Raw genomic sequence first — 27425 nt, 5'->3', positions numbered from 1 at the left:
ACCGATTCCTCGCTTGAGCTCCGTCAGCCTCAGGAATGTATAGCAGGATTCGCTGTGAGAAGAACCAAACACGCAGCACGCAAGAGACCGTACTTGGACGGTCGCGTGCTATTTCTGAGCTGTAACGTCGGCCTGGCCCAACAGGCCGCTGTGTTCAGGCGCCGCAAGGGCGATGGACTGTAACCTCAGGCAGTGCTGCGTTCCGTTGAAAAAGCTGCGGCAGCAGTTTAATCTAGCAAGTCGGGAAAGCACGTGTAGCAACACAACAGATTCTTCAGAGCGCGCAAACTCTCTATCTCTAATATGCGAGACTTACCAAGTTTCCTGGAACGTTGCTCGCAACGTGCCTCGGTAGCGCAGTAGGTAGCGCGTAAGTCTCATAATCTTAAGGTCGTGAGTTCGATCCTCACCCGGGGCATTTAATTTGCTGTACATCACGGCTGAATTAACGGTGTTGCTGTTGCTAGGGAACGAACTTAATTGTCATTCGTTATCCACAAGGAGTCTACGCTCAGCGTCAAAATGTTTATTTCCAATTATGACAACGTACAACTTTGATCTTTCTCTTAACCTGTTATGAGTAAAATAACGAATAGTCAATTTCGAGCTGTGCGCAAATATGCTGGCAAACAGAGAACAGCAGTGAGTCCAGGTTCAGCACGAAATACGAGAGGAAACGGAGTGAACCTCACGTCATAGCGCAAATCCGGTGTGGTCTAGTGGCGCCGGCACGGTAGCTCAGCGCGCTCGGTCAGAGGGTTAGCTGCCCTCTGTAATTAAAAAAAAACTGAGTTAATGGATCAACAACGAACTGGAACGGGTGTCTTTCGACGTCCTCCCAGAGCAGATACAACGAACGAAAACGAACAAAATGAGATTTAAAAAAAAAAAAAAAAGTGGCTAGGATACCTGGCTTTCACCCAGGAGGCCCGGGTTCGATTCCCGGTACCGGAACGGAAGTTTTTACGCACCCAACGCTCCATGTTTTGGCCTTCCAACGTTCGTTTTTCGCCCTCCTTGCGGAGCTTCAACCGAATGTAATCGGGGAAAACAGGCACATGATGCAATTACTGTCAGCACCGGGGTAAAGGGAGAGGAGGCGCTGGTCAGCTGTTGGGCTGCTACCAGCGTCAGTGGGAAGTCGGTGAAGTCGCCAGTTGCGCCAGAAGCCAGATATTACCGTAGTACGCCTACACACGCGTTCCAGTTATTCACGTTGCTTGCAGCCGCTCCATCCGCAAGAAGCGTGAGCCCGGATAGCTCAGTCGGTAGAGCATTAGGCTTTTAACCTAAGGGTCCAGGGTTCGAGTCCCTGTCCGGGCGAAGATTTTTAACGTTTCCGTAATGGCTCGTCTCGTAGCGATGGTAGCCCTGCCGTAATCAGTGCACGGAGTTCGTTTCCTGTCAAAATTCTGCGCAGACGGGTTTGATTTTTCACGATTCGAGGGACTCTTCAGTTACGAGCAGTCGTGGCCGAGTGGTTAAGGCGTCTGACTAGAAATCAGATTCCCTCTGGGAGCGTAGGTTCGAGTCCTACCGACTGCGTCCGTTTTTTCTTTTTTTGTTTAAGAAGAAGGAGCAGAAAATTTCGCAGTTTGCCTGTCGTTTTGGTACCTCGCCTCTCACAGCCGTTTATAGTGCCTGTCCTTTTGATAAGGGCGAATTCCAAGCGTCAGCTTTCGCGTCAGCCGAGCAAAGTCGGGACAAGTCGGGACATACTACAGGATGGTCTGCGTGGAGTAACGACGACAAAAACGTTAATTTAACAGCACGCGGCTCACATACTATATACGAAAAAACTAGCGTTACTTGCGGTGGCCGGGAATCGAACCCGGATCAACTGCTTGGAAGGCAACTATGCTCACCATTACACCACCACCGCACAGCCGCTCCTCGCGACGCCGCGCTGTGTCGGCTTCCCGCCCGCCAGCAGCGGCCCACGGTGATAGTAGCTGTAGGCGCTTTACGAGCTAGGAGGGTGCATCCACACGCATTCGGGTAGCGCCTCCACGCACGCTGCGTCTTTGGGCGAGACTAGTCGCCGCAGCCGCAAGGTTACTCACACGATAGTGATGAGTGGTCGTTTTAAGGCAGTGTAGTGGAGGACTCCGCGTGTGTAGCACTTTTTTCGGTTTCATCCGACGTCGCTGGGTGGCAATCCCACTTTCCCTGCAGAAAACTGCTCGGGAAGCACGGGCAGCTTGTCGAGCATCGGTGGTTCAGTGGCATGTGCCTCAGTAGTGCAGTAAGCAGCGCGTAAGTCTCATAATCTTAAGGTTTGCCGGCACGATAACTCAGCGTGTTCGGTCTGACAGTTATCTGCCCTCTGTAATAAAAGACTGAGTCAACGATGAACTTGAACGGGCGTCATCGGACGTCCGCCCCCAACAAATGCAACGAACGAAATGAGAAGAAAAAAAAAGTGGTAGAATGCTCGCTTAGCACGCGGGCGGCCCGGGTTCGATTCCCGGCCGATGTATCGTTCTGCTGTTATCGCTATAATGCTGCCGCACCGATTCCTCGCTTGAGCTCCGTCAGCCTCAGGAATGTATAGCAGGATTCGCTGTGAGAAGAACCAAACACGCAGCACGCAAGAGACCGTACTTGGACGGTCGCGTGCTATTTCTGAGCTGTAACGTCGGCCTGGCCCAACAGGCCGCTGTGTTCAGGCGCCGCAAGGGCGATGGACTGTAACCTCAGGCAGTGCTGCGTTCCGTTGAAAAAGCTGCGGCAGCAGTTTAATCTAGCAAGTCGGGAAAGCACGTGTAGCAACACAACAGATTCTTCAGAGCGCGCAAACTCTCTATCTCTAATATGCGAGACTTACCAAGTTTCCTGGAACGTTGCTCGCAACGTGCCTCGGTAGCGCAGTAGGTAGCGCGTAAGTCTCATAATCTTAAGGTCGTGAGTTCGATCCTCACCCGGGGCATTTAATTTGCTGTACATCACGGCTGAATTAACGGTGTTGCTGTTGCTAGGGAACGAACTTAATTGTCATTCGTTATCCACAAGGAGTCTACGCTCAGCGTCAAAATGTTTATTTCCAATTATGACAACGTACAACTTTGATCTTTCTCTTAACCTGTTATGAGTAAAATAACGAATAGTCAATTTCGAGCTGTGCGCAAATATGCTGGCAAACAGAGAACAGCAGTGAGTCCAGGTTCAGCACGAAATACGAGAGGAAACGGAGTGAACCTCACGTCATAGCGCAAATCCGGTGTGGTCTAGTGGCGCCGGCACGGTAGCTCAGCGCGCTCGGTCAGAGGGTTAGCTGCCCTCTGTAATTAAAAAAAAACTGAGTTAATGGATCAACAACGAACTGGAACGGGTGTCTTTCGACGTCCTCCCAGAGCAGATACAACGAACGAAAACGAACAAAATGAGATTTAAAAAAAAAAAAAAAAGTGGCTAGGATACCTGGCTTTCACCCAGGAGGCCCGGGTTCGATTCCCGGTACCGGAACGGAAGTTTTTACGCACCCAACGCTCCATGTTTTGGCCTTCCAACGTTCGTTTTTCGCCCTCCTTGCGGAGCTTCAACCGAATGTAATCGGGGAAAACAGGCACATGATGCAATTACTGTCAGCACCGGGGTAAAGGGAGAGGAGGCGCTGGTCAGCTGTTGGGCTGCTACCAGCGTCAGTGGGAAGTCGGTGAAGTCGCCAGTTGCGCCAGAAGCCAGATATTACCGTAGTACGCCTACACACGCGTTCCAGTTATTCACGTTGCTTGCAGCCGCTCCATCCGCAAGAAGCGTGAGCCCGGATAGCTCAGTCGGTAGAGCATTAGGCTTTTAACCTAAGGGTCCAGGGTTCGAGTCCCTGTCCGGGCGAAGATTTTTAACGTTTCCGTAATGGCTCGTCTCGTAGCGATGGTAGCCCTGCCGTAATCAGTGCACGGAGTTCGTTTCCTGTCAAAATTCTGCGCAGACGGGTTTGATTTTTCACGATTCGAGGGACTCTTCAGTTACGAGCAGTCGTGGCCGAGTGGTTAAGGCGTCTGACTAGAAATCAGATTCCCTCTGGGAGCGTAGGTTCGAGTCCTACCGACTGCGTCCGTTTTTTCTTTTTTTGTTTAAGAAGAAGGAGCAGAAAATTTCGCAGTTTGCCTGTCGTTTTGGTACCTCGCCTCTCACAGCCGTTTATAGTGCCTGTCCTTTTGATAAGGGCGAATTCCAAGCGTCAGCTTTCGCGTCAGCCGAGCAAAGTCGGGACAAGTCGGGACATACTACAGGATGGTCTGCGTGGAGTAACGACGACAAAAACGTTAATTTAACAGCACGCGGCTCACATACTATATACGAAAAAACTAGCGTTACTTGCGGTGGCCGGGAATCGAACCCGGATCAACTGCTTGGAAGGCAACTATGCTCACCATTACACCACCACCGCACAGCCGCTCCTCGCGACGCCGCGCTGTGTCGGCTTCCCGCCCGCCAGCAGCGGCCCACGGTGATAGTAGCTGTAGGCGCTTTACGAGCTAGGAGGGTGCATCCACACGCATTCGGGTAGCGCCTCCACGCACGCTGCGTCTTTGGGCGAGACTAGTCGCCGCAGCCGCAAGGTTACTCACACGATAGTGATGAGTGGTCGTTTTAAGGCAGTGTAGTGGAGGACTCCGCGTGTGTAGCACTTTTTTCGGTTTCATCCGACGTCGCTGGGTGGCAATCCCACTTTCCCTGCAGAAAACTGCTCGGGAAGCACGGGCAGCTTGTCGAGCATCGGTGGTTCAGTGGCATGTGCCTCAGTAGTGCAGTAAGCAGCGCGTAAGTCTCATAATCTTAAGGTTTGCCGGCACGATAACTCAGCGTGTTCGGTCTGACAGTTATCTGCCCTCTGTAATAAAAGACTGAGTCAACGATGAACTTGAACGGGCGTCATCGGACGTCCGCCCCCAACAAATGCAACGAACGAAATGAGAAGAAAAAAAAAGTGGTAGAATGCTCGCTTAGCACGCGGGCGGCCCGGGTTCGATTCCCGGCCGATGTATCGTTCTGCTGTTATCGCTATAATGCTGCCGCACCGATTCCTCGCTTGAGCTCCGTCAGCCTCAGGAATGTATAGCAGGATTCGCTGTGAGAAGAACCAAACACGCAGCACGCAAGAGACCGTACTTGGACGGTCGCGTGCTATTTCTGAGCTGTAACGTCGGCCTGGCCCAACAGGCCGCTGTGTTCAGGCGCCGCAAGGGCGATGGACTGTAACCTCAGGCAGTGCTGCGTTCCGTTGAAAAAGCTGCGGCAGCAGTTTAATCTAGCAAGTCGGGAAAGCACGTGTAGCAACACAACAGATTCTTCAGAGCGCGCAAACTCTCTATCTCTAATATGCGAGACTTACCAAGTTTCCTGGAACGTTGCTCGCAACGTGCCTCGGTAGCGCAGTAGGTAGCGCGTAAGTCTCATAATCTTAAGGTCGTGAGTTCGATCCTCACCCGGGGCATTTAATTTGCTGTACATCACGGCTGAATTAACGGTGTTGCTGTTGCTAGGGAACGAACTTAATTGTCATTCGTTATCCACAAGGAGTCTACGCTCAGCGTCAAAATTTTTATTTCCAATTATGACAACGTACAACTTTGATCTTTCTCTTAACCTGTTATGAGTAAAATAACGAATAGTCAATTTCGAGCTGTGCGCAAATATGCTGGCAAACAGAGAACAGCAGTGAGTCCAGGTTCAGCACGAAATACGAGAGGAAACGGAGTGAACCTCACGTCATAGCGCAAATCCGGTGTGGTCTAGTGGCGCCGGCACGGTAGCTCAGCGCGCTCGGTCAGAGGGTTAGCTGCCCTCTGTAATTAAAAAAAAACTGAGTTAATGGATCAACAACGAACTGGAACGGGTGTCTTTCGACGTCCTCCCAGAGCAGATACAACGAACGAAAACGAACAAAATGAGATTTAAAAAAAAAAAAAAAAGTGGCTAGGATACCTGGCTTTCACCCAGGAGGCCCGGGTTCGATTCCCGGTACCGGAACGGAAGTTTTTACGCACCCAACGCTCCATGTTTTGGCCTTCCAACGTTCGTTTTTCGCCCTCCTTGCGGAGCTTCAACCGAATGTAATCGGGGAAAACAGGCACATGATGCAATTACTGTCAGCACCGGGGTAAAGGGAGAGGAGGCGCTGGTCAGCTGTTGGGCTGCTACCAGCGTCAGTGGGAAGTCGGTGAAGTCGCCAGTTGCGCCAGAAGCCAGATATTACCGTAGTACGCCTACACACGCGTTCCAGTTATTCACGTTGCTTGCAGCCGCTCCATCCGCAAGAAGCGTGAGCCCGGATAGCTCAGTCGGTAGAGCATTAGGCTTTTAACCTAAGGGTCCAGGGTTCGAGTCCCTGTCCGGGCGAAGATTTTTAACGTTTCCGTAATGGCTCGTCTCGTAGCGATGGTAGCCCTGCCGTAATCAGTGCACGGAGTTCGTTTCCTGTCAAAATTCTGCGCAGACGGGTTTGATTTTTCACGATTCGAGGGACTCTTCAGTTACGAGCAGTCGTGGCCGAGTGGTTAAGGCGTCTGACTAGAAATCAGATTCCCTCTGGGAGCGTAGGTTCGAGTCCTACCGACTGCGTCCGTTTTTTCTTTTTTTGTTTAAGAAGAAGGAGCAGAAAATTTCGCAGTTTGCCTGTCGTTTTGGTACCTCGCCTCTCACAGCCGTTTATAGTGCCTGTCCTTTTGATAAGGGCGAATTCCAAGCGTCAGCTTTCGCGTCAGCCGAGCAAAGTCGGGACAAGTCGGGACATACTACAGGATGGTCTGCGTGGAGTAACGACGACAAAAACGTTAATTTAACAGCACGCGGCTCACATACTATATACGAAAAAACTAGCGTTACTTGCGGTGGCCGGGAATCGAACCCGGATCAACTGCTTGGAAGGCAACTATGCTCACCATTACACCACCACCGCACAGCCGCTCCTCGCGACGCCGCGCTGTGTCGGCTTCCCGCCCGCCAGCAGCGGCCCACGGTGATAGTAGCTGTAGGCGCTTTACGAGCTAGGAGGGTGCATCCACACGCATTCGGGTAGCGCCTCCACGCACGCTGCGTCTTTGGGCGAGACTAGTCGCCGCAGCCGCAAGGTTACTCACACGATAGTGATGAGTGGTCGTTTTAAGGCAGTGTAGTGGAGGACTCCGCGTGTGTAGCACTTTTTTCGGTTTCATCCGACGTCGCTGGGTGGCAATCCCACTTTCCCTGCAGAAAACTGCTCGGGAAGCACGGGCAGCTTGTCGAGCATCGGTGGTTCAGTGGCATGTGCCTCAGTAGTGCAGTAAGCAGCGCGTAAGTCTCATAATCTTAAGGTTTGCCGGCACGATAACTCAGCGTGTTCGGTCTGACAGTTATCTGCCCTCTGTAATAAAAGACTGAGTCAACGATGAACTTGAACGGGCGTCATCGGACGTCCGCCCCCAACAAATGCAACGAACGAAATGAGAAGAAAAAAAAAGTGGTAGAATGCTCGCTTAGCACGCGGGCGGCCCGGGTTCGATTCCCGGCCGATGTATCGTTCTGCTGTTATCGCTATAATGCTGCCGCACCGATTCCTCGCTTGAGCTCCGTCAGCCTCAGGAATGTATAGCAGGATTCGCTGTGAGAAGAACCAAACACGCAGCACGCAAGAGACCGTACTTGGACGGTCGCGTGCTATTTCTGAGCTGTAACGTCGGCCTGGCCCAACAGGCCGCTGTGTTCAGGCGCCGCAAGGGCGATGGACTGTAACCTCAGGCAGTGCTGCGTTCCGTTGAAAAAGCTGCGGCAGCAGTTTAATCTAGCAAGTCGGGAAAGCACGTGTAGCAACACAACAGATTCTTCAGAGCGCGCAAACTCTCTATCTCTAATATGCGAGACTTACCAAGTTTCCTGGAACGTTGCTCGCAACGTGCCTCGGTAGCGCAGTAGGTAGCGCGTAAGTCTCATAATCTTAAGGTCGTGAGTTCGATCCTCACCCGGGGCATTTAATTTGCTGTACATCACGGCTGAATTAACGGTGTTGCTGTTGCTAGGGAACGAACTTAATTGTCATTCGTTATCCACAAGGAGTCTACGCTCAGCGTCAAAATGTTTATTTCCAATTATGACAACGTACAACTTTGATCTTTCTCTTAACCTGTTATGAGTAAAATAACGAATAGTCAATTTCGAGCTGTGCGCAAATATGCTGGCAAACAGAGAACAGCAGTGAGTCCAGGTTCAGCACGAAATACGAGAGGAAACGGAGTGAACCTCACGTCATAGCGCAAATCCGGTGTGGTCTAGTGGCGCCGGCACGGTAGCTCAGCGCGCTCGGTCAGAGGGTTAGCTGCCCTCTGTAATTAAAAAAAAACTGAGTTAATGGATCAACAACGAACTGGAACGGGTGTCTTTCGACGTCCTCCCAGAGCAGATACAACGAACGAAAACGAACAAAATGAGATTTAAAAAAAAAAAAAAAGTGGCTAGGATACCTGGCTTTCACCCAGGAGGCCCGGGTTCGATTCCCGGTACCGGAACGGAAGTTTTTACGCACCCAACGCTCCATGTTTTGGCCTTCCAACGTTCGTTTTTCGCCCTCCTTGCGGAGCTTCAACCGAATGTAATCGGGGAAAACAGGCACATGATGCAATTACTGTCAGCACCGGGGTAAAGGGAGAGGAGGCGCTGGTCAGCTGTTGGGCTGCTACCAGCGTCAGTGGGAAGTCGGTGAAGTCGCCAGTTGCGCCAGAAGCCAGATATTACCGTAGTACGCCTACACACGCGTTCCAGTTATTCACGTTGCTTGCAGCCGCTCCATCCGCAAGAAGCGTGAGCCCGGATAGCTCAGTCGGTAGAGCATTAGGCTTTTAACCTAAGGGTCCAGGGTTCGAGTCCCTGTCCGGGCGAAGATTTTTAACGTTTCCGTAATGGCTCGTCTCGTAGCGATGGTAGCCCTGCCGTAATCAGTGCACGGAGTTCGTTTCCTGTCAAAATTCTGCGCAGACGGGTTTGATTTTTCACGATTCGAGGGACTCTTCAGTTACGAGCAGTCGTGGCCGAGTGGTTAAGGCGTCTGACTAGAAATCAGATTCCCTCTGGGAGCGTAGGTTCGAGTCCTACCGACTGCGTCCGTTTTTTCTTTTTTTGTTTAAGAAGAAGGAGCAGAAAATTTCGCAGTTTGCCTGTCGTTTTGGTACCTCGCCTCTCACAGCCGTTTATAGTGCCTGTCCTTTTGATAAGGGCGAATTCCAAGCGTCAGCTTTCGCGTCAGCCGAGCAAAGTCGGGACAAGTCGGGACATACTACAGGATGGTCTGCGTGGAGTAACGACGACAAAAACGTTAATTTAACAGCACGCGGCTCACATACTATATACGAAAAAACTAGCGTTACTTGCGGTGGCCGGGAATCGAACCCGGATCAACTGCTTGGAAGGCAACTATGCTCACCATTACACCACCACCGCACAGCCGCTCCTCGCGACGCCGCGCTGTGTCGGCTTCCCGCCCGCCAGCAGCGGCCCACGGTGATAGTAGCTGTAGGCGCTTTACGAGCTAGGAGGGTGCATCCACACGCATTCGGGTAGCGCCTCCACGCACGCTGCGTCTTTGGGCGAGACTAGTCGCCGCAGCCGCAAGGTTACTCACACGATAGTGATGAGTGGTCGTTTTAAGGCAGTGTAGTGGAGGACTCCGCGTGTGTAGCACTTTTTTCGGTTTCATCCGACGTCGCTGGGTGGCAATCCCACTTTCCCTGCAGAAAACTGCTCGGGAAGCACGGGCAGCTTGTCGAGCATCGGTGGTTCAGTGGCATGTGCCTCAGTAGTGCAGTAAGCAGCGCGTAAGTCTCATAATCTTAAGGTTTGCCGGCACGATAACTCAGCGTGTTCGGTCTGACAGTTATCTGCCCTCTGTAATAAAAGACTGAGTCAACGATGAACTTGAACGGGCGTCATCGGACGTCCGCCCCCAACAAATGCAACGAACGAAATGAGAAGAAAAAAAAAGTGGTAGAATGCTCGCTTAGCACGCGGGCGGCCCGGGTTCGATTCCCGGCCGATGTATCGTTCTGCTGTTATCGCTATAATGCTGCCGCACCGATTCCTCGCTTGAGCTCCGTCAGCCTCAGGAATGTATAGCAGGATTCGCTGTGAGAAGAACCAAACACGCAGCACGCAAGAGACCGTACTTGGACGGTCGCGTGCTATTTCTGAGCTGTAACGTCGGCCTGGCCCAACAGGCCGCTGTGTTCAGGCGCCGCAAGGGCGATGGACTGTAACCTCAGGCAGTGCTGCGTTCCGTTGAAAAAGCTGCGGCAGCAGTTTAATCTAGCAAGTCGGGAAAGCACGTGTAGCAACACAACAGATTCTTCAGAGCGCGCAAACTCTCTATCTCTAATATGCGAGACTTACCAAGTTTCCTGGAACGTTGCTCGCAACGTGCCTCGGTAGCGCAGTAGGTAGCGCGTAAGTCTCATAATCTTAAGGTCGTGAGTTCGATCCTCACCCGGGGCATTTAATTTGCTGTACATCACGGCTGAATTAACGGTGTTGCTGTTGCTAGGGAACGAACTTAATTGTCATTCGTTATCCACAAGGAGTCTACGCTCAGCGTCAAAATGTTTATTTCCAATTATGACAACGTACAACTTTGATCTTTCTCTTAACCTGTTATGAGTAAAATAACGAATAGTCAATTTCGAGCTGTGCGCAAATATGCTGGCAAACAGAGAACAGCAGTGAGTCCAGGTTCAGCACGAAATACGAGAGGAAACGGAGTGAACCTCACGTCATAGCGCAAATCCGGTGTGGTCTAGTGGCGCCGGCACGGTAGCTCAGCGCGCTCGGTCAGAGGGTTAGCTGCCCTCTGTAATTAAAAAAAAACTGAGTTAATGGATCAACAACGAACTGGAACGGGTGTCTTTCGACGTCCTCCCAGAGCAGATACAACGAACGAAAACGAACAAAATGAGATTTAAAAAAAAAAAAAAAAGTGGCTAGGATACCTGGCTTTCACCCAGGAGGCCCGGGTTCGATTCCCGGTACCGGAACGGAAGTTTTTACGCACCCAACGCTCCATGTTTTGGCCTTCCAACGTTCGTTTTTCGCCCTCCTTGCGGAGCTTCAACCGAATGTAATCGGGGAAAACAGGCACATGATGCAATTACTGTCAGCACCGGGGTAAAGGGAGAGGAGGCGCTGGTCAGCTGTTGGGCTGCTACCAGCGTCAGTGGGAAGTCGGTGAAGTCGCCAGTTGCGCCAGAAGCCAGATATTACCGTAGTACGCCTACACACGCGTTCCAGTTATTCACGTTGCTTGCAGCCGCTCCATCCGCAAGAAGCGTGAGCCCGGATAGCTCAGTCGGTAGAGCATTAGGCTTTTAACCTAAGGGTCCAGGGTTCGAGTCCCTGTCCGGGCGAAGATTTTTAACGTTTCCGTAATGGCTCGTCTCGTAGCGATGGTAGCCCTGCCGTAATCAGTGCACGGAGTTCGTTTCCTGTCAAAATTCTGCGCAGACGGGTTTGATTTTTCACGATTCGAGGGACTCTTCAGTTACGAGCAGTCGTGGCCGAGTGGTTAAGGCGTCTGACTAGAAATCAGATTCCCTCTGGGAGCGTAGGTTCGAGTCCTACCGACTGCGTCCGTTTTTTCTTTTTTTGTTTAAGAAGAAGGAGCAGAAAATTTCGCAGTTTGCCTGTCGTTTTGGTACCTCGCCTCTCACAGCCGTTTATAGTGCCTGTCCTTTTGATAAGGGCGAATTCCAAGCGTCAGCTTTCGCGTCAGCCGAGCAAAGTCGGGACAAGTCGGGACATACTACAGGATGGTCTGCGTGGAGTAACGACGACAAAAACGTTAATTTAACAGCACGCGGCTCACATACTATATACGAAAAAACTAGCGTTACTTGCGGTGGCCGGGAATCGAACCCGGATCAACTGCTTGGAAGGCAACTATGCTCACCATTACACCACCACCGCACAGCCGCTCCTCGCGACGCCGCGCTGTGTCGGCTTCCCGCCCGCCAGCAGCGGCCCACGGTGATAGTAGCTGTAGGCGCTTTACGAGCTAGGAGGGTGCATCCACACGCATTCGGGTAGCGCCTCCACGCACGCTGCGTCTTTGGGCGAGACTAGTCGCCGCAGCCGCAAGGTTACTCACACGATAGTGATGAGTGGTCGTTTTAAGGCAGTGTAGTGGAGGACTCCGCGTGTGTAGCACTTTTTTCGGTTTCATCCGACGTCGCTGGGTGGCAATCCCACTTTCCCTGCAGAAAACTGCTCGGGAAGCACGGGCAGCTTGTCGAGCATCGGTGGTTCAGTGGCATGTGCCTCAGTAGTGCAGTAAGCAGCGCGTAAGTCTCATAATCTTAAGGTTTGCCGGCACGATAACTCAGCGTGTTCGGTCTGACAGTTATCTGCCCTCTGTAATAAAAGACTGAGTCAACGATGAACTTGAACGGGCGTCATCGGACGTCCGCCCCCAACAAATGCAACGAACGAAATGAGAAGAAAAAAAAAGTGGTAGAATGCTCGCTTAGCACGCGGGCGGCCCGGGTTCGATTCCCGGCCGATGTATCGTTCTGCTGTTATCGCTATAATGCTGCCGCACCGATTCCTCGCTTGAGCTCCGTCAGCCTCAGGAATGTATAGCAGGATTCGCTGTGAGAAGAACCAAACACGCAGCACGCAAGAGACCGTACTTGGACGGTCGCGTGCTATTTCTGAGCTGTAACGTCGGCCTGGCCCAACAGGCCGCTGTGTTCAGGCGCCGCAAGGGCGATGGACTGTAACCTCAGGCAGTGCTGCGTTCCGTTGAAAAAGCTGCGGCAGCAGTTTAATCTAGCAAGTCGGGAAAGCACGTGTAGCAACACAACAGATTCTTCAGAGCGCGCAAACTCTCTATCTCTAATATGCGAGACTTACCAAGTTTCCTGGAACGTTGCTCGCAACGTGCCTCGGTAGCGCAGTAGGTAGCGCGTAAGTCTCATAATCTTAAGGTCGTGAGTTCGATCCTCACCCGGGGCATTTAATTTGCTGTACATCACGGCTGAATTAACGGTGTTGCTGTTGCTAGGGAACGAACTTAATTGTCATTCGTTATCCACAAGGAGTCTACGCTCAGCGTCAAAATGTTTATTTCCAATTATGACAACGTACAACTTTGATCTTTCTCTTAACCTGTTATGAGTAAAATAACGAATAGTCAATTTCGAGCTGTGCGCAAATATGCTGGCAAACAGAGAACAGCAGTGAGTCCAGGTTCAGCACGAAATACGAGAGGAAACGGAGTGAACCTCACGTCATAGCGCAAATCCGGTGTGGTCTAGTGGCGCCGGCACGGTAGCTCAGCGCGCTCGGTCAGAGGGTTAGCTGCCCTCTGTAATTAAAAAAAAACTGAGTTAATGGATCAACAACGAACTGGAACGGGTGTCTTTCGACGTCCTCCCAGAGCAGATACAACGAACGAAAACGAACAAAATGAGATTTAAAAAAAAAAAAAAAAGTGGCTAGGATACCTGGCTTTCACCCAGGAGGCCCGGGTTCGATTCCCGGTACCGGAACGGAAGTTTTTACGCACCCAACGCTCCATGTTTTGGCCTTCCAACGTTCGTTTTTCGCCCTCCTTGCGGAGCTTCAACCGAATGTAATCGGGGAAAACAGGCACATGATGCAATTACTGTCAGCACCGGGGTAAAGGGAGAGGAGGCGCTGGTCAGCTGTTGGGCTGCTACCAGCGTCAGTGGGAAGTCGGTGAAGTCGCCAGTTGCGCCAGAAGCCAGATATTACCGTAGTACGCCTACACACGCGTTCCAGTTATTCACGTTGCTTGCAGCCGCTCCATCCGCAAGAAGCGTGAGCCCGGATAGCTCAGTCGGTAGAGCATTAGGCTTTTAACCTAAGGGTCCAGGGTTCGAGTCCCTGTCCGGGCGAAGATTTTTAACGTTTCCGTAATGGCTCGTCTCGTAGCGATGGTAGCCCTGCCGTAATCAGTGCACGGAGTTCGTTTCCTGTCAAAATTCTGCGCAGACGGGTTTGATTTTTCACGATTCGAGGGACTCTTCAGTTACGAGCAGTCGTGGCCGAGTGGTTAAGGCGTCTGACTAGAAATCAGATTCCCTCTGGGAGCGTAGGTTCGAGTCCTACCGACTGCGTCCGTTTTTTCTTTTTTTGTTTAAGAAGAAGGAGCAGAAAATTTCGCAGTTTGCCTGTCGTTTTGGTACCTCGCCTCTCACAGCCGTTTATAGTGCCTGTCCTTTTGATAAGGGCGAATTCCAAGCGTCAGCTTTCGCGTCAGCCGAGCAAAGTCGGGACAAGTCGGGACATACTACAGGATGGTCTGCGTGGAGTAACGACGACAAAAACGTTAATTTAACAGCACGCGGCTCACATACTATATACGAAAAAACTAGCGTTACTTGCGGTGGCCGGGAATCGAACCCGGATCAACTGCTTGGAAGGCAACTATGCTCACCATTACACCACCACCGCACAGCCGCTCCTCGCGACGCCGCGCTGTGTCGGCTTCCCGCCCGCCAGCAGCGGCCCACGGTGATAGTAGCTGTAGGCGCTTTACGAGCTAGGAGGGTGCATCCACACGCATTCGGGTAGCGCCTCCACGCACGCTGCGTCTTTGGGCGAGACTAGTCGCCGCAGCCGCAAGGTTACTCACACGATAGTGATGAGTGGTCGTTTTAAGGCAGTGTAGTGGAGGACTCCGCGTGTGTAGCACTTTTTTCGGTTTCATCCGACGTCGCTGGGTGGCAATCCCACTTTCCCTGCAGAAAACTGCTCGGGAAGCACGGGCAGCTTGTCGAGCATCGGTGGTTCAGTGGCATGTGCCTCAGTAGTGCAGTAAGCAGCGCGTAAGTCTCATAATCTTAAGGTTTGCCGGCACGATAACTCAGCGTGTTCGGTCTGACAGTTATCTGCCCTCTGTAATAAAAGACTGAGTCAACGATGAACTTGAACGGGCGTCATCGGACGTCCGCCCCCAACAAATGCAACGAACGAAATGAGAAGAAAAAAAAAGTGGTAGAATGCTCGCTTAGCACGCGGGCGGCCCGGGTTCGATTCCCGGCCGATGTATCGTTCTGCTGTTATCGCTATAATGCTGCCGCACCGATTCCTCGCTTGAGCTCCGTCAGCCTCAGGAATGTATAGCAGGATTCGCTGTGAGAAGAACCAAACACGCAGCACGCAAGAGACCGTACTTGGACGGTCGCGTGCTATTTCTGAGCTGTAACGTCGGCCTGGCCCAACAGGCCGCTGTGTTCAGGCGCCGCAAGGGCGATGGACTGTAACCTCAGGCAGTGCTGCGTTCCGTTGAAAAAGCTGCGGCAGCAGTTTAATCTAGCAAGTCGGGAAAGCACGTGTAGCAACACAACAGATTCTTCAGAGCGCGCAAACTCTCTATCTCTAATATGCGAGACTTACCAAGTTTCCTGGAACGTTGCTCGCAACGTGCCTCGGTAGCGCAGTAGGTAGCGCGTAAGTCTCATAATCTTAAGGTCGTGAGTTCGATCCTCACCCGGGGCATTTAATTTGCTGTACATCACGGCTGAATTAACGGTGTTGCTGTTGCTAGGGAACGAACTTAATTGTCATTCGTTATCCACAAGGAGTCTACGCTCAGCGTCAAAATGTTTATTTCCAATTATGACAACGTACAACTTTGATCTTTCTCTTAACCTGTTATGAGTAAAATAACGAATAGTCAATTTCGAGCTGTGCGCAAATATGCTGGCAAACAGAGAACAGCAGTGAGTCCAGGTTCAGCACGAAATACGAGAGGAAACGGAGTGAACCTCACGTCATAGCGCAAATCCGGTGTGGTCTAGTGGCGCCGGCACGGTAGCTCAGCGCGCTCGGTCAGAGGGTTAGCTGCCCTCTGTAATTAAAAAAAAACTGAGTTAATGGATCAACAACGAACTGGAACGGGTGTCTTTCGACGTCCTCCCAGAGCAGATACAACGAACGAAAACGAACAAAATGAGATTTAAAAAAAAAAAAAAAAGTGGCTAGGATACCTGGCTTTCACCCAGGAGGCCCGGGTTCGATTCCCGGTACCGGAACGGAAGTTTTTACGCACCCAACGCTCCATGTTTTGGCCTTCCAACGTTCGTTTTTCGCCCTCCTTGCGGAGCTTCAACCGAATGTAATCGGGGAAAACAGGCACATGATGCAATTACTGTCAGCACCGGGGTAAAGGGAGAGGAGGCGCTGGTCAGCTGTTGGGCTGCTACCAGCGTCAGTGGGAAGTCGGTGAAGTCGCCAGTTGCGCCAGAAGCCAGATATTACCGTAGTACGCCTACACACGCGTTCCAGTTATTCACGTTGCTTGCAGCCGCTCCATCCGCAAGAAGCGTGAGCCCGGATAGCTCAGTCGGTAGAGCATTAGGCTTTTAACCTAAGGGTCCAGGGTTCGAGTCCCTGTCCGGGCGAAGATTTTTAACGTTTCCGTAATGGCTCGTCTCGTAGCGATGGTAGCCCTGCCGTAATCAGTGCACGGAGTTCGTTTCCTGTCAAAATTCTGCGCAGACGGGTTTGATTTTTCACGATTCGAGGGACTCTTCAGTTACGAGCAGTCGTGGCCGAGTGGTTAAGGCGTCTGACTAGAAATCAGATTCCCTCTGGGAGCGTAGGTTCGAGTCCTACCGACTGCGTCCGTTTTTTCTTTTTTTGTTTAAGAAGAAGGAGCAGAAAATTTCGCAGTTTGCCTGTCGTTTTGGTACCTCGCCTCTCACAGCCGTTTATAGTGCCTGTCCTTTTGATAAGGGCGAATTCCAAGCGTCAGCTTTCGCGTCAGCCGAGCAAAGTCGGGACAAGTCGGGACATACTACAGGATGGTCTGCGTGGAGTAACGACGACAAAAACGTTAATTTAACAGCACGCGGCTCACATACTATATACGAAAAAACTAGCGTTACTTGCGGTGGCCGGGAATCGAACCCGGATCAACTGCTTGGAAGGCAACTATGCTCACCATTACACCACCACCGCACAGCCGCTCCTCGCGACGCCGCGCTGTGTCGGCTTCCCGCCCGCCAGCAGCGGCCCACGGTGATAGTAGCTGTAGGCGCTTTACGAGCTAGGAGGGTGCATCCACACGCATTCGGGTAGCGCCTCCACGCACGCTGCGTCTTTGGGCGAGACTAGTCGCCGCAGCCGCAAGGTTACTCACACGATAGTGATGAGTGGTCGTTTTAAGGCAGTGTAGTGGAGGACTCCGCGTGTGTAGCACTTTTTTCGGTTTCATCCGACGTCGCTGGGTGGCAATCCCACTTTCCCTGCAGAAAACTGCTCGGGAAGCACGGGCAGCTTGTCGAGCATCGGTGGTTCAGTGGCATGTGCCTCAGTAGTGCAGTAAGCAGCGCGTAAGTCTCATAATCTTAAGGTTTGCCGGCACGATAACTCAGCGTGTTCGGTCTGACAGTTATCTGCCCTCTGTAATAAAAGACTGAGTCAACGATGAACTTGAACGGGCGTCATCGGACGTCCGCCCCCAACAAATGCAACGAACGAAATGAGAAGAAAAAAAAAGTGGTAGAATGCTCGCTTAGCACGCGGGCGGCCCGGGTTCGATTCCCGGCCGATGTATCGTTCTGCTGTTATCGCTATAATGCTGCCGCACCGATTCCTCGCTTGAGCTCCGTCAGCCTCAGGAATGTATAGCAGGATTCGCTGTGAGAAGAACCAAACACGCAGCACGCAAGAGACCGTACTTGGACGGTCGCGTGCTATTTCTGAGCTGTAACGTCGGCCTGGCCCAACAGGCCGCTGTGTTCAGGCGCCGCAAGGGCGATGGACTGTAACCTCAGGCAGTGCTGCGTTCCGTTGAAAAAGCTGCGGCAGCAGTTTAATCTAGCAAGTCGGGAAAGCACGTGTAGCAACACAACAGATTCTTCAGAGCGCGCAAACTCTCTATCTCTAATATGCGAGACTTACCAAGTTTCCTGGAACGTTGCTCGCAACGTGCCTCGGTAGCGCAGTAGGTAGCGCGTAAGTCTCATAATCTTAAGGTCGTGAGTTCGATCCTCACCCGGGGCATTTAATTTGCTGTACATCACGGCTGAATTAACGGTGTTGCTGTTGCTAGGGAACGAACTTAATTGTCATTCGTTATCCACAAGGAGTCTACGCTCAGCGTCAAAATGTTTATTTCCAATTATGACAACGTACAACTTTGATCTTTCTCTTAACCTGTTATGAGTAAAATAACGAATAGTCAATTTCGAGCTGTGCGCAAATATGCTGGCAAACAGAGAACAGCAGTGAGTCCAGGTTCAGCACGAAATACGAGAGGAAACGGAGTGAACCTCACGTCATAGCGCAAATCCGGTGTGGTCTAGTGGCGCCGGCACGGTAGCTCAGCGCGCTCGGTCAGAGGGTTAGCTGCCCTCTGTAATTAAAAAAAAACTGAGTTAATGGATCAACAACGAACTGGAACGGGTGTCTTTCGACGTCCTCCCAGAGCAGATACAACGAACGAAAACGAACAAAATGAGATTTAAAAAAAAAAAAAAAGTGGCTAGGATACCTGGCTTTCACCCAGGAGGCCCGGGTTCGATTCCCGGTACCGGAACGGAAGTTTTTACGCACCCAACGCTCCATGTTTTGGCCTTCCAACGTTCGTTTTTCGCCCTCCTTGCGGAGCTTCAACCGAATGTAATCGGGGAAAACAGGCACATGATGCAATTACTGTCAGCACCGGGGTAAAGGGAGAGGAGGCGCTGGTCAGCTGTTGGGCTGCTACCAGCGTCAGTGGGAAGTCGGTGAAGTCGCCAGTTGCGCCAGAAGCCAGATATTACCGTAGTACGCCTACACACGCGTTCCAGTTATTCACGTTGCTTGCAGCCGCTCCATCCGCAAGAAGCGTGAGCCCGGATAGCTCAGTCGGTAGAGCATTAGGCTTTTAACCTAAGGGTCCAGGGTTCGAGTCCCTGTCCGGGCGAAGATTTTTAACGTTTCCGTAATGGCTCGTCTCGTAGCGATGGTAGCCCTGCCGTAATCAGTGCACGGAGTTCGTTTCCTGTCAAAATTCTGCGCAGACGGGTTTGATTTTTCACGATTCGAGGGACTCTTCAGTTACGAGCAGTCGTGGCCGAGTGGTTAAGGCGTCTGACTAGAAATCAGATTCCCTCTGGGAGCGTAGGTTCGAGTCCTACCGACTGCGTCCGTTTTTTCTTTTTTTGTTTAAGAAGAAGGAGCAGAAAATTTCGCAGTTTGCCTGTCGTTTTGGTACCTCGCCTCTCACAGCCGTTTATAGTGCCTGTCCTTTTGATAAGGGCGAATTCCAAGCGTCAGCTTTCGCGTCAGCCGAGCAAAGTCGGGACAAGTCGGGACATACTACAGGATGGTCTGCGTGGAGTAACGACGACAAAAACGTTAATTTAACAGCACGCGGCTCACATACTATATACGAAAAAACTAGCGTTACTTGCGGTGGCCGGGAATCGAACCCGGATCAACTGCTTGGAAGGCAACTATGCTCACCATTACACCACCACCGCACAGCCGCTCCTCGCGACGCCGCGCTGTGTCGGCTTCCCGCCCGCCAGCAGCGGCCCACGGTGATAGTAGCTGTAGGCGCTTTACGAGCTAGGAGGGTGCATCCACACGCATTCGGGTAGCGCCTCCACGCACGCTGCGTCTTTGGGCGAGACTAGTCGCCGCAGCCGCAAGGTTACTCACACGATAGTGATGAGTGGTCGTTTTAAGGCAGTGTAGTGGAGGACTCCGCGTGTGTAGCACTTTTTTCGGTTTCATCCGACGTCGCTGGGTGGCAATCCCACTTTCCCTGCAGAAAACTGCTCGGGAAGCACGGGCAGCTTGTCGAGCATCGGTGGTTCAGTGGCATGTGCCTCAGTAGTGCAGTAAGCAGCGCGTAAGTCTCATAATCTTAAGGTTTGCCGGCACGATAACTCAGCGTGTTCGGTCTGACAGTTATCTGCCCTCTGTAATAAAAGACTGAGTCAACGATGAACTTGAACGGGCGTCATCGGACGTCCGCCCCCAACAAATGCAACGAACGAAATGAGAAGAAAAAAAAAGTGGTAGAATGCTCGCTTAGCACGCGGGCGGCCCGGGTTCGATTCCCGGCCGATGTATCGTTCTGCTGTTATCGCTATAATGCTGCCGCACCGATTCCTCGCTTGAGCTCCGTCAGCCTCAGGAATGTATAGCAGGATTCGCTGTGAGAAGAACCAAACACGCAGCACGCAAGAGACCGTACTTGGACGGTCGCGTGCTATTTCTGAGCTGTAACGTCGGCCTGGCCCAACAGGCCGCTGTGTTCAGGCGCCGCAAGGGCGATGGACTGTAACCTCAGGCAGTGCTGCGTTCCGTTGAAAAAGCTGCGGCAGCAGTTTAATCTAGCAAGTCGGGAAAGCACGTGTAGCAACACAACAGATTCTTCAGAGCGCGCAAACTCTCTATCTCTAATATGCGAGACTTACCAAGTTTCCTGGAACGTTGCTCGCAACGTGCCTCGGTAGCGCAGTAGGTAGCGCGTAAGTCTCATAATCTTAAGGTCGTGAGTTCGATCCTCACCCGGGGCATTTAATTTGCTGTACATCACGGCTGAATTAACGGTGTTGCTGTTGCTAGGGAACGAACTTAATTGTCATTCGTTATCCACAAGGAGTCTACGCTCAGCGTCAAAATGTTTATTTCCAATTATGACAACGTACAACTTTGATCTTTCTCTTAACCTGTTATGAGTAAAATAACGAATAGTCAATTTCGAGCTGTGCGCAAATATGCTGGCAAACAGAGAACAGCAGTGAGTCCAGGTTCAGCACGAAATACGAGAGGAAACGGAGTGAACCTCACGTCATAGCGCAAATCCGGTGTGGTCTAGTGGCGCCGGCACGGTAGCTCAGCGCGCTCGGTCAGAGGGTTAGCTGCCCTCTGTAATTAAAAAAAAACTGAGTTAATGGATCAACAACGAACTGGAACGGGTGTCTTTCGACGTCCTCCCAGAGCAGATACAACGAACGAAAACGAACAAAATGAGATTTAAAAAAAAAAAAAAAGTGGCTAGGATACCTGGCTTTCACCCAGGAGGCCCGGGTTCGATTCCCGGTACCGGAACGGAAGTTTTTACGCACCCAACGCTCCATGTTTTGGCCTTCCAACGTTCGTTTTTCGCCCTCCTTGCGGAGCTTCAACCGAATGTAATCGGGGAAAACAGGCACATGATGCAATTACTGTCAGCACCGGGGTAAAGGGAGAGGAGGCGCTGGTCAGCTGTTGGGCTGCTACCAGCGTCAGTGGGAAGTCGGTGAAGTCGCCAGTTGCGCCAGAAGCCAGATATTACCGTAGTACGCCTACACACGCGTTCCAGTTATTCACGTTGCTTGCAGCCGCTCCATCCGCAAGAAGCGTGAGCCCGGATAGCTCAGTCGGTAGAGCATTAGGCTTTTAACCTAAGGGTCCAGGGTTCGAGTCCCTGTCCGGGCGAAGATTTTTAACGTTTCCGTAATGGCTCGTCTCGTAGCGATGGTAGCCCTGCCGTAATCAGTGCACGGAGTTCGTTTCCTGTCAAAATTCTGCGCAGACGGGTTTGATTTTTCACGATTCGAGGGACTCTTCAGTTACGAGCAGTCGTGGCCGAGTGGTTAAGGCGTCTGACTAGAAATCAGATTCCCTCTGGGAGCGTAGGTTCGAGTCCTACCGACTGCGTCCGTTTTTTCTTTTTTTGTTTAAGAAGAAGGAGCAGATAATTTCGCAGTTTGCCTGTCGTTTTGGTACCTCGCCTCTCACAGCCGTTTATAGTGCCTGTCCTTTTGATAAGGGCGAATTCCAAGCGTCAGCTTTCGCGTCAGCCGAGCAAAGTCGGGACAAGTCGGGACATACTACAGGATGGTCTGCGTGGAGTAACGACGACAAAAACGTTAATTTAACAGCACGCGGCTCACATACTATATACGAAAAAACTAGCGTTACTTGCGGTGGCCGGGAATCGAACCCGGATCAACTGCTTGGAAGGCAACTATGCTCACCATTACACCACCACCGCACAGCCGCTCCTCGCGACGCCGCGCTGTGTCGGCTTCCCGCCCGCCAGCAGCGGCCCACGGTGATAGTAGCTGTAGGCGCTTTACGAGCTAGGAGGGTGCATCCACACGCATTCGGGTAGCGCCTCCACGCACGCTGCGTCTTTGGGCGAGACTAGTCGCCGCAGCCGCAAGGTTACTCACACGATAGTGATGAGTGGTCGTTTTAAGGCAGTGTAGTGGAGGACTCCGCGTGTGTAGCACTTTTTTCGGTTTCATCCGACGTCGCTGGGTGGCAATCCCACTTTCCCTGCAGAAAACTGCTCGGGAAGCACGGGCAGCTTGTCGAGCATCGGTGGTTCAGTGGCATGTGCCTCAGTAGTGCAGTAAGCAGCGCGTAAGTCTCATAATCTTAAGGTTTGCCGGCACGATAACTCAGCGTGTTCGGTCTGACAGTTATCTGCCCTCTGTAATAAAAGACTGAGTCAACGATGAACTTGAACGGGCGTCATCGGACGTCCGCCCCCAACAAATGCAACGAACGAAATGAGAAGAAAAAAAAAGTGGTAGAATGCTCGCTTAGCACGCGGGCGGCCCGGGTTCGATTCCCGGCCGATGTATCGTTCTGCTGTTATCGCTATAATGCTGCCGCACCGATTCCTCGCTTGAGCTCCGTCAGCCTCAGGAATGTATAGCAGGATTCGCTGTGAGAAGAACCAAACACGCAGCACGCAAGAGACCGTACTTGGACGGTCGCGTGCTATTTCTGAGCTGTAACGTCGGCCTGGCCCAACAGGCCGCTGTGTTCAGGCGCCGCAAGGGCGATGGACTGTAACCTCAGGCAGTGCTGCGTTCCGTTGAAAAAGCTGCGGCAGCAGTTTAATCTAGCAAGTCGGGAAAGCACGTGTAGCAACACAACAGATTCTTCAGAGCGCGCAAACTCTCTATCTCTAATATGCGAGACTTACCAAGTTTCCTGGAACGTTGCTCGCAACGTGCCTCGGTAGCGCAGTAGGTAGCGCGTAAGTCTCATAATCTTAAGGTCGTGAGTTCGATCCTCACCCGGGGCATTTAATTTGCTGTACATCACGGCTGAATTAACGGTGTTGCTGTTGCTAGGGAACGAACTTAATTGTCATTCGTTATCCACAAGGAGTCTACGCTCAGCGTCAAAATTTTTATTTCCAATTATGACAACGTACAACTTTGATCTTTCTCTTAACCTGTTATGAGTAAAATAACGAATAGTCAATTTCGAGCTGTGCGCAAATATGCTGGCAAACAGAGAACAGCAGTGAGTCCAGGTTCAGCACGAAATACGAGAGGAAACGGAGTGAACCTCACGTCATAGCGCAAATCCGGTGTGGTCTAGTGGCGCCGGCACGGTAGCTCAGCGCGCTCGGTCAGAGGGTTAGCTGCCCTCTGTAATTAAAAAAAAACTGAGTTAATGGATCAACAACGAACTGGAACGGGTGTCTTTCGACGTCCTCCCAGAGCAGATACAACGAACGAAAACGAACAAAATGAGATTTAAAAAAAAAAAAAAAAGTGGCTAGGATACCTGGCTTTCACCCAGGAGGCCCGGGTTCGATTCCCGGTACCGGAACGGAAGTTTTTACGCACCCAACGCTCCATGTTTTGGCCTTCCAACGTTCGTTTTTCGCCCTCCTTGCGGAGCTTCAACCGAATGTAATCGGGGAAAACAGGCACATGATGCAATTACTGTCAGCACCGGGGTAAAGGGAGAGGAGGCGCTGGTCAGCTGTTGGGCTGCTACCAGCGTCAGTGGGAAGTCGGTGAAGTCGCCAGTTGCGCCAGAAGCCAGATATTACCGTAGTACGCCTACACACGCGTTCCAGTTATTCACGTTGCTTGCAGCCGCTCCATCCGCAAGAAGCGTGAGCCCGGATAGCTCAGTCGGTAGAGCATTAGGCTTTTAACCTAAGGGTCCAGGGTTCGAGTCCCTGTCCGGGCGAAGATTTTTAACGTTTCCGTAATGGCTCGTCTCGTAGCGATGGTAGCCCTGCCGTAATCAGTGCACGGAGTTCGTTTCCTGTCAAAATTCTGCGCAGACGGGTTTGATTTTTCACGATTCGAGGGACTCTTCAGTTACGAGCAGTCGTGGCCGAGTGGTTAAGGCGTCTGACTAGAAATCAGATTCCCTCTGGGAGCGTAGGTTCGAGTCCTACCGACTGTGTCCGTTTTTTCTTTTTTTGTTTAAGAAGAAGGAGCAGAAAATTTCGCAGTTTGCCTGTCGTTTTGGTACCTCGCCTCTCACAGCCGTTTATAGTGCCTGTCCTTTTGATAAGGGCGAATTCCAAGCGTCAGCTTTCGCGTCAGCCGAGCAAAGTCGGGACAAGTCGGGACATACTACAGGATGGTCTGCGTGGAGTAACGACGACAAAAACGTTAATTTAACAGCACGCGGCTCACATACTATATACGAAAAAACTAGCGTTACTTGCGGTGGCCGGGAATCGAACCCGGATCAACTGCTTGGAAGGCAACTATGCTCACCATTACACCACCACCGCACAGCCGCTCCTCGCGACGCCGCGCTGTGTCGGCTTCCCGCCCGCCAGCAGCGGCCCACGGTGATAGTAGCTGTAGGCGCTTTACGAGCTAGGAGGGTGCATCCACACGCATTCGGGTAGCGCCTCCACGCACGCTGCGTCTTTGGGCGAGACTAGTCGCCGCAGCCGCAAGGTTACTCACACGATAGTGATGAGTGGTCGTTTTAAGGCAGTGTAGTGGAGGACTCCGCGTGTGTAGCACTTTTTTCGGTTTCATCCGACGTCGCTGGGTGGCAATCCCACTTTCCCTGCAGAAAACTGCTCGGGAAGCACGGGCAGCTTGTCGAGCATCGGTGGTTCAGTGGCATGTGCCTCAGTAGTGCAGTAAGCAGCGCGTAAGTCTCATAATCTTAAGGTTTGCCGGCACGATAACTCAGCGTGTTCGGTCTGACAGTTATCTGCCCTCTGTAATAAAAGACTGAGTCAACGATGAACTTGAACGGGCGTCATCGGACGTCCGCCCCCAACAAATGCAACGAACGAAATGAGAAGAAAAAAAAAGTGGTAGAATGCTCGCTTAGCACGCGGGCGGCCCGGGTTCGATTCCCGGCCGATGTATCGTTCTGCTGTTATCGCTATAATGCTGCCGCACCGATTCCTCGCTTGAGCTCCGTCAGCCTCAGGAATGTATAGCAGGATTCGCTGTGAGAAGAACCAAACACGCAGCACGCAAGAGACCGTACTTGGACGGTCGCGTGCTATTTCTGAGCTGTAACGTCGGCCTGGCCCAACAGGCCGCTGTGTTCAGGCGCCGCAAGGGCGATGGACTGTAACCTCAGGCAGTGCTGCGTTCCGTTGAAAAAGCTGCGGCAGCAGTTTAATCTAGCAAGTCGGGAAAGCACGTGTAGCAACACAACAGATTCTTCAGAGCGCGCAAACTCTCTATCTCTAATATGCGAGACTTACCAAGTTTCCTGGAACGTTGCTCGCAACGTGCCTCGGTAGCGCAGTAGGTAGCGCGTAAGTCTCATAATCTTAAGGTCGTGAGTTCGATCCTCACCCGGGGCATTTAATTTGCTGTACATCACGGCTGAATTAACGGTGTTGCTGTTGCTAGGGAACGAACTTAATTGTCATTCGTTATCCACAAGGAGTCTACGCTCAGCGTCAAAATGTTTATTTCCAATTATGACAACGTACAACTTTGATCTTTCTCTTAACCTGTTATGAGTAAAATAACGAATAGTCAATTTCGAGCTGTGCGCAAATATGCTGGCAAACAGAGAACAGCAGTGAGTCCAGGTTCAGCACGAAATACGAGAGGAAACGGAGTGAACCTCACGTCATAGCGCAAATCCGGTGTGGTCTAGTGGCGCCGGCACGGTAGATCAGCGCGCTCGGTCAGAGGGTTAGCTGCCCTCTGTAATTAAAAAAAAACTGAGTTAATGGATCAACAACGAACTGGAACGGGTGTCTTTCGACGTCCTCCCAGAGCAGATACAACGAACGAAAACGAACAAAATGAGATTTAAAAAAAAAAAAAAAAGTGGCTAGGATACCTGGCTTTCACCCAGGAGGCCCGGGTTCGATTCCCGGTACCGGAACGGAAGTTTTTACGCACCCAACGCTCCATGTTTTGGCCTTCCAACGTTCGTTTTTCGCCCTCCTTGCGGAGCTTCAACCGAATGTAATCGGGGAAAACAGGCACATGATGCAATTACTGTCAGCACCGGGGTAAAGGGAGAGGAGGCGCTGGTCAGCTGTTGGGCTGCTACCAGCGTCAGTGGGAAGTCGGTGAAGTCGCCAGTTGCGCCAGAAGCCAGATATTACCGTAGTACGCCTACACACGCGTTCCAGTTATTCACGTTGCTTGCAGCCGCTCCATCCGCAAGAAGCGTGAGCCCGGATAGCTCAGTCGGTAGAGCATTAGGCTTTTAACCTAAGGGTCCAGGGTTCGAGTCCCTGTCCGGGCGAAGATTTTTAACGTTTCCGTAATGGCTCGTCTCGTAGCGATGGTAGCCCTGCCGTAATCAGTGCACGGAGTTCGTTTCCTGTCAAAATTCTGCGCAGACGGGTTTGATTTTTCACGATTCGAGGGACTCTTCAGTTACGAGCAGTCGTGGCCGAGTGGTTAAGGCGTCTGACTAGAAATCAGATTCCCTCTGGGAGCGTAGGTTCGAGTCCTACCGACTGCGTCCGTTTTTTCTTTTTTTGTTTAAGAAGAAGGAGCAGAAAATTTCGCAGTTTGCCTGTCGTTTTGGTACCTCGCCTCTCACAGCCGTTTATAGTGCCTGTCCTTTTGATAAGGGCGAATTCCAAGCGTCAGCTTTCGCGTCAGCCGAGCAAAGTCGGGACAAGTCGGGACATACTACAGGATGGTCTGCGTGGAGTAACGACGACAAAAACGTTAATTTAACAGCACGCGGCTCACATACTATATACGAAAAAACTAGCGTTACTTGCGGTGGCCGGGAATCGAACCCGGATCAACTGCTTGGAAGGCAACTATGCTCACCATTACACCACCACCGCACAGCCGCTCCTCGCGACGCCGCGCTGTGTCGGCTTCCCGCCCGCCAGCAGCGGCCCACGGTGATAGTAGCTGTAGGCGCTTTACGAGCTAGGAGGGTGCATCCACACGCATTCGGGTAGCGCCTCCACGCACGCTGCGTCTTTGGGCGAGACTAGTCGCCGCAGCCGCAAGGTTACTCACACGATAGTGATGAGTGGTCGTTTTAAGGCAGTGTAGTGGAGGACTCCGCGTGTGTAGCACTTTTTTCGGTTTCATCCGACGTCGCTGGGTGGCAATCCCACTTTCCCTGCAGAAAACTGCTCGGGAAGCACGGGCAGCTTGTCGAGCATCGGTGGTTCAGTGGCATGTGCCTCAGTAGTGCAGTAAGCAGCGCGTAAGTCTCATAATCTTAAGGTTTGCCGGCACGATAACTCAGCGTGTTCGGTCTGACAGTTA

General features: G+C 51.8%; 44 non-coding genes across 44 annotated transcripts; 33 read left to right on the top strand and 11 right to left on the bottom strand.

The window, feature by feature from the left end:
- Positions 1-345: 345 nt before the first annotated feature.
- On the top strand, positions 346-418 carry Trnam-cau (transfer RNA methionine (anticodon CAU)). Its single transcript has one exon. It is a non-coding gene; the product is annotated as a tRNA-Met (tRNA).
- Positions 419-1250: 832 nt separating this feature from the next.
- On the top strand, positions 1251-1323 carry Trnak-uuu (transfer RNA lysine (anticodon UUU)). Its single transcript has one exon. It is a non-coding gene; the product is annotated as a tRNA-Lys (tRNA).
- A 140-nt stretch (positions 1324-1463) lies between these two features.
- On the top strand, positions 1464-1545 carry Trnas-aga (transfer RNA serine (anticodon AGA)). Its single transcript has one exon. It is a non-coding gene; the product is annotated as a tRNA-Ser (tRNA).
- A 265-nt stretch (positions 1546-1810) lies between these two features.
- Trnag-ucc (transfer RNA glycine (anticodon UCC)) lies at positions 1811-1882 on the bottom strand. Its single transcript has one exon. It is a non-coding gene; the product is annotated as a tRNA-Gly (tRNA).
- Positions 1883-2856: 974 nt separating this feature from the next.
- Trnam-cau (transfer RNA methionine (anticodon CAU)) lies at positions 2857-2929 on the top strand. The gene has a single exon. It is a non-coding gene; the product is annotated as a tRNA-Met (tRNA).
- Positions 2930-3761: 832 nt separating this feature from the next.
- Positions 3762-3834, top strand: Trnak-uuu (transfer RNA lysine (anticodon UUU)). Its single transcript has one exon. It is a non-coding gene; the product is annotated as a tRNA-Lys (tRNA).
- A 140-nt stretch (positions 3835-3974) lies between these two features.
- Positions 3975-4056, top strand: Trnas-aga (transfer RNA serine (anticodon AGA)). Its single transcript has one exon. It is a non-coding gene; the product is annotated as a tRNA-Ser (tRNA).
- Positions 4057-4321: 265 nt separating this feature from the next.
- On the bottom strand, positions 4322-4393 carry Trnag-ucc (transfer RNA glycine (anticodon UCC)). Its single transcript has one exon. It is a non-coding gene; the product is annotated as a tRNA-Gly (tRNA).
- A 974-nt stretch (positions 4394-5367) lies between these two features.
- On the top strand, positions 5368-5440 carry Trnam-cau (transfer RNA methionine (anticodon CAU)). The gene has a single exon. It is a non-coding gene; the product is annotated as a tRNA-Met (tRNA).
- An 832-nt stretch (positions 5441-6272) lies between these two features.
- Trnak-uuu (transfer RNA lysine (anticodon UUU)) lies at positions 6273-6345 on the top strand. The gene has a single exon. It is a non-coding gene; the product is annotated as a tRNA-Lys (tRNA).
- A 140-nt stretch (positions 6346-6485) lies between these two features.
- Trnas-aga (transfer RNA serine (anticodon AGA)) lies at positions 6486-6567 on the top strand. Its single transcript has one exon. It is a non-coding gene; the product is annotated as a tRNA-Ser (tRNA).
- A 265-nt stretch (positions 6568-6832) lies between these two features.
- On the bottom strand, positions 6833-6904 carry Trnag-ucc (transfer RNA glycine (anticodon UCC)). Its single transcript has one exon. It is a non-coding gene; the product is annotated as a tRNA-Gly (tRNA).
- A 974-nt stretch (positions 6905-7878) lies between these two features.
- On the top strand, positions 7879-7951 carry Trnam-cau (transfer RNA methionine (anticodon CAU)). Its single transcript has one exon. It is a non-coding gene; the product is annotated as a tRNA-Met (tRNA).
- Positions 7952-8782: 831 nt separating this feature from the next.
- On the top strand, positions 8783-8855 carry Trnak-uuu (transfer RNA lysine (anticodon UUU)). The gene has a single exon. It is a non-coding gene; the product is annotated as a tRNA-Lys (tRNA).
- A 140-nt stretch (positions 8856-8995) lies between these two features.
- Positions 8996-9077, top strand: Trnas-aga (transfer RNA serine (anticodon AGA)). The gene has a single exon. It is a non-coding gene; the product is annotated as a tRNA-Ser (tRNA).
- Positions 9078-9342: 265 nt separating this feature from the next.
- Positions 9343-9414, bottom strand: Trnag-ucc (transfer RNA glycine (anticodon UCC)). The gene has a single exon. It is a non-coding gene; the product is annotated as a tRNA-Gly (tRNA).
- A 974-nt stretch (positions 9415-10388) lies between these two features.
- Positions 10389-10461, top strand: Trnam-cau (transfer RNA methionine (anticodon CAU)). Its single transcript has one exon. It is a non-coding gene; the product is annotated as a tRNA-Met (tRNA).
- Positions 10462-11293: 832 nt separating this feature from the next.
- Positions 11294-11366, top strand: Trnak-uuu (transfer RNA lysine (anticodon UUU)). The gene has a single exon. It is a non-coding gene; the product is annotated as a tRNA-Lys (tRNA).
- A 140-nt stretch (positions 11367-11506) lies between these two features.
- Trnas-aga (transfer RNA serine (anticodon AGA)) lies at positions 11507-11588 on the top strand. Its single transcript has one exon. It is a non-coding gene; the product is annotated as a tRNA-Ser (tRNA).
- Positions 11589-11853: 265 nt separating this feature from the next.
- On the bottom strand, positions 11854-11925 carry Trnag-ucc (transfer RNA glycine (anticodon UCC)). The gene has a single exon. It is a non-coding gene; the product is annotated as a tRNA-Gly (tRNA).
- Positions 11926-12899: 974 nt separating this feature from the next.
- On the top strand, positions 12900-12972 carry Trnam-cau (transfer RNA methionine (anticodon CAU)). Its single transcript has one exon. It is a non-coding gene; the product is annotated as a tRNA-Met (tRNA).
- An 832-nt stretch (positions 12973-13804) lies between these two features.
- Trnak-uuu (transfer RNA lysine (anticodon UUU)) lies at positions 13805-13877 on the top strand. Its single transcript has one exon. It is a non-coding gene; the product is annotated as a tRNA-Lys (tRNA).
- A 140-nt stretch (positions 13878-14017) lies between these two features.
- On the top strand, positions 14018-14099 carry Trnas-aga (transfer RNA serine (anticodon AGA)). Its single transcript has one exon. It is a non-coding gene; the product is annotated as a tRNA-Ser (tRNA).
- A 265-nt stretch (positions 14100-14364) lies between these two features.
- On the bottom strand, positions 14365-14436 carry Trnag-ucc (transfer RNA glycine (anticodon UCC)). Its single transcript has one exon. It is a non-coding gene; the product is annotated as a tRNA-Gly (tRNA).
- Positions 14437-15410: 974 nt separating this feature from the next.
- Trnam-cau (transfer RNA methionine (anticodon CAU)) lies at positions 15411-15483 on the top strand. The gene has a single exon. It is a non-coding gene; the product is annotated as a tRNA-Met (tRNA).
- Positions 15484-16315: 832 nt separating this feature from the next.
- Trnak-uuu (transfer RNA lysine (anticodon UUU)) lies at positions 16316-16388 on the top strand. The gene has a single exon. It is a non-coding gene; the product is annotated as a tRNA-Lys (tRNA).
- Positions 16389-16528: 140 nt separating this feature from the next.
- Positions 16529-16610, top strand: Trnas-aga (transfer RNA serine (anticodon AGA)). The gene has a single exon. It is a non-coding gene; the product is annotated as a tRNA-Ser (tRNA).
- A 265-nt stretch (positions 16611-16875) lies between these two features.
- Positions 16876-16947, bottom strand: Trnag-ucc (transfer RNA glycine (anticodon UCC)). The gene has a single exon. It is a non-coding gene; the product is annotated as a tRNA-Gly (tRNA).
- Positions 16948-17921: 974 nt separating this feature from the next.
- Trnam-cau (transfer RNA methionine (anticodon CAU)) lies at positions 17922-17994 on the top strand. Its single transcript has one exon. It is a non-coding gene; the product is annotated as a tRNA-Met (tRNA).
- An 831-nt stretch (positions 17995-18825) lies between these two features.
- Trnak-uuu (transfer RNA lysine (anticodon UUU)) lies at positions 18826-18898 on the top strand. Its single transcript has one exon. It is a non-coding gene; the product is annotated as a tRNA-Lys (tRNA).
- A 140-nt stretch (positions 18899-19038) lies between these two features.
- Trnas-aga (transfer RNA serine (anticodon AGA)) lies at positions 19039-19120 on the top strand. The gene has a single exon. It is a non-coding gene; the product is annotated as a tRNA-Ser (tRNA).
- A 265-nt stretch (positions 19121-19385) lies between these two features.
- Trnag-ucc (transfer RNA glycine (anticodon UCC)) lies at positions 19386-19457 on the bottom strand. The gene has a single exon. It is a non-coding gene; the product is annotated as a tRNA-Gly (tRNA).
- Positions 19458-20431: 974 nt separating this feature from the next.
- Positions 20432-20504, top strand: Trnam-cau (transfer RNA methionine (anticodon CAU)). The gene has a single exon. It is a non-coding gene; the product is annotated as a tRNA-Met (tRNA).
- Positions 20505-21335: 831 nt separating this feature from the next.
- Trnak-uuu (transfer RNA lysine (anticodon UUU)) lies at positions 21336-21408 on the top strand. The gene has a single exon. It is a non-coding gene; the product is annotated as a tRNA-Lys (tRNA).
- A 140-nt stretch (positions 21409-21548) lies between these two features.
- Positions 21549-21630, top strand: Trnas-aga (transfer RNA serine (anticodon AGA)). The gene has a single exon. It is a non-coding gene; the product is annotated as a tRNA-Ser (tRNA).
- A 265-nt stretch (positions 21631-21895) lies between these two features.
- Trnag-ucc (transfer RNA glycine (anticodon UCC)) lies at positions 21896-21967 on the bottom strand. The gene has a single exon. It is a non-coding gene; the product is annotated as a tRNA-Gly (tRNA).
- Positions 21968-22941: 974 nt separating this feature from the next.
- On the top strand, positions 22942-23014 carry Trnam-cau (transfer RNA methionine (anticodon CAU)). The gene has a single exon. It is a non-coding gene; the product is annotated as a tRNA-Met (tRNA).
- Positions 23015-23846: 832 nt separating this feature from the next.
- Positions 23847-23919, top strand: Trnak-uuu (transfer RNA lysine (anticodon UUU)). The gene has a single exon. It is a non-coding gene; the product is annotated as a tRNA-Lys (tRNA).
- A 140-nt stretch (positions 23920-24059) lies between these two features.
- On the top strand, positions 24060-24141 carry Trnas-aga (transfer RNA serine (anticodon AGA)). The gene has a single exon. It is a non-coding gene; the product is annotated as a tRNA-Ser (tRNA).
- Positions 24142-24406: 265 nt separating this feature from the next.
- Trnag-ucc (transfer RNA glycine (anticodon UCC)) lies at positions 24407-24478 on the bottom strand. Its single transcript has one exon. It is a non-coding gene; the product is annotated as a tRNA-Gly (tRNA).
- Positions 24479-25452: 974 nt separating this feature from the next.
- Positions 25453-25525, top strand: Trnam-cau (transfer RNA methionine (anticodon CAU)). The gene has a single exon. It is a non-coding gene; the product is annotated as a tRNA-Met (tRNA).
- Positions 25526-26357: 832 nt separating this feature from the next.
- Positions 26358-26430, top strand: Trnak-uuu (transfer RNA lysine (anticodon UUU)). The gene has a single exon. It is a non-coding gene; the product is annotated as a tRNA-Lys (tRNA).
- Positions 26431-26570: 140 nt separating this feature from the next.
- Trnas-aga (transfer RNA serine (anticodon AGA)) lies at positions 26571-26652 on the top strand. The gene has a single exon. It is a non-coding gene; the product is annotated as a tRNA-Ser (tRNA).
- Positions 26653-26917: 265 nt separating this feature from the next.
- On the bottom strand, positions 26918-26989 carry Trnag-ucc (transfer RNA glycine (anticodon UCC)). Its single transcript has one exon. It is a non-coding gene; the product is annotated as a tRNA-Gly (tRNA).
- Positions 26990-27425: the final 436 nt, after the last annotated feature.

Source organism: Schistocerca nitens, unplaced genomic scaffold, assembly GCF_023898315.1.
Source record: "Schistocerca nitens isolate TAMUIC-IGC-003100 unplaced genomic scaffold, iqSchNite1.1 HiC_scaffold_377, whole genome shotgun sequence".
Lineage (NCBI taxonomy): Eukaryota > Metazoa > Arthropoda > Insecta > Orthoptera > Acrididae > Schistocerca > Schistocerca nitens.
This window is presented reverse-complemented; position numbering and strand designations above follow the sequence as displayed.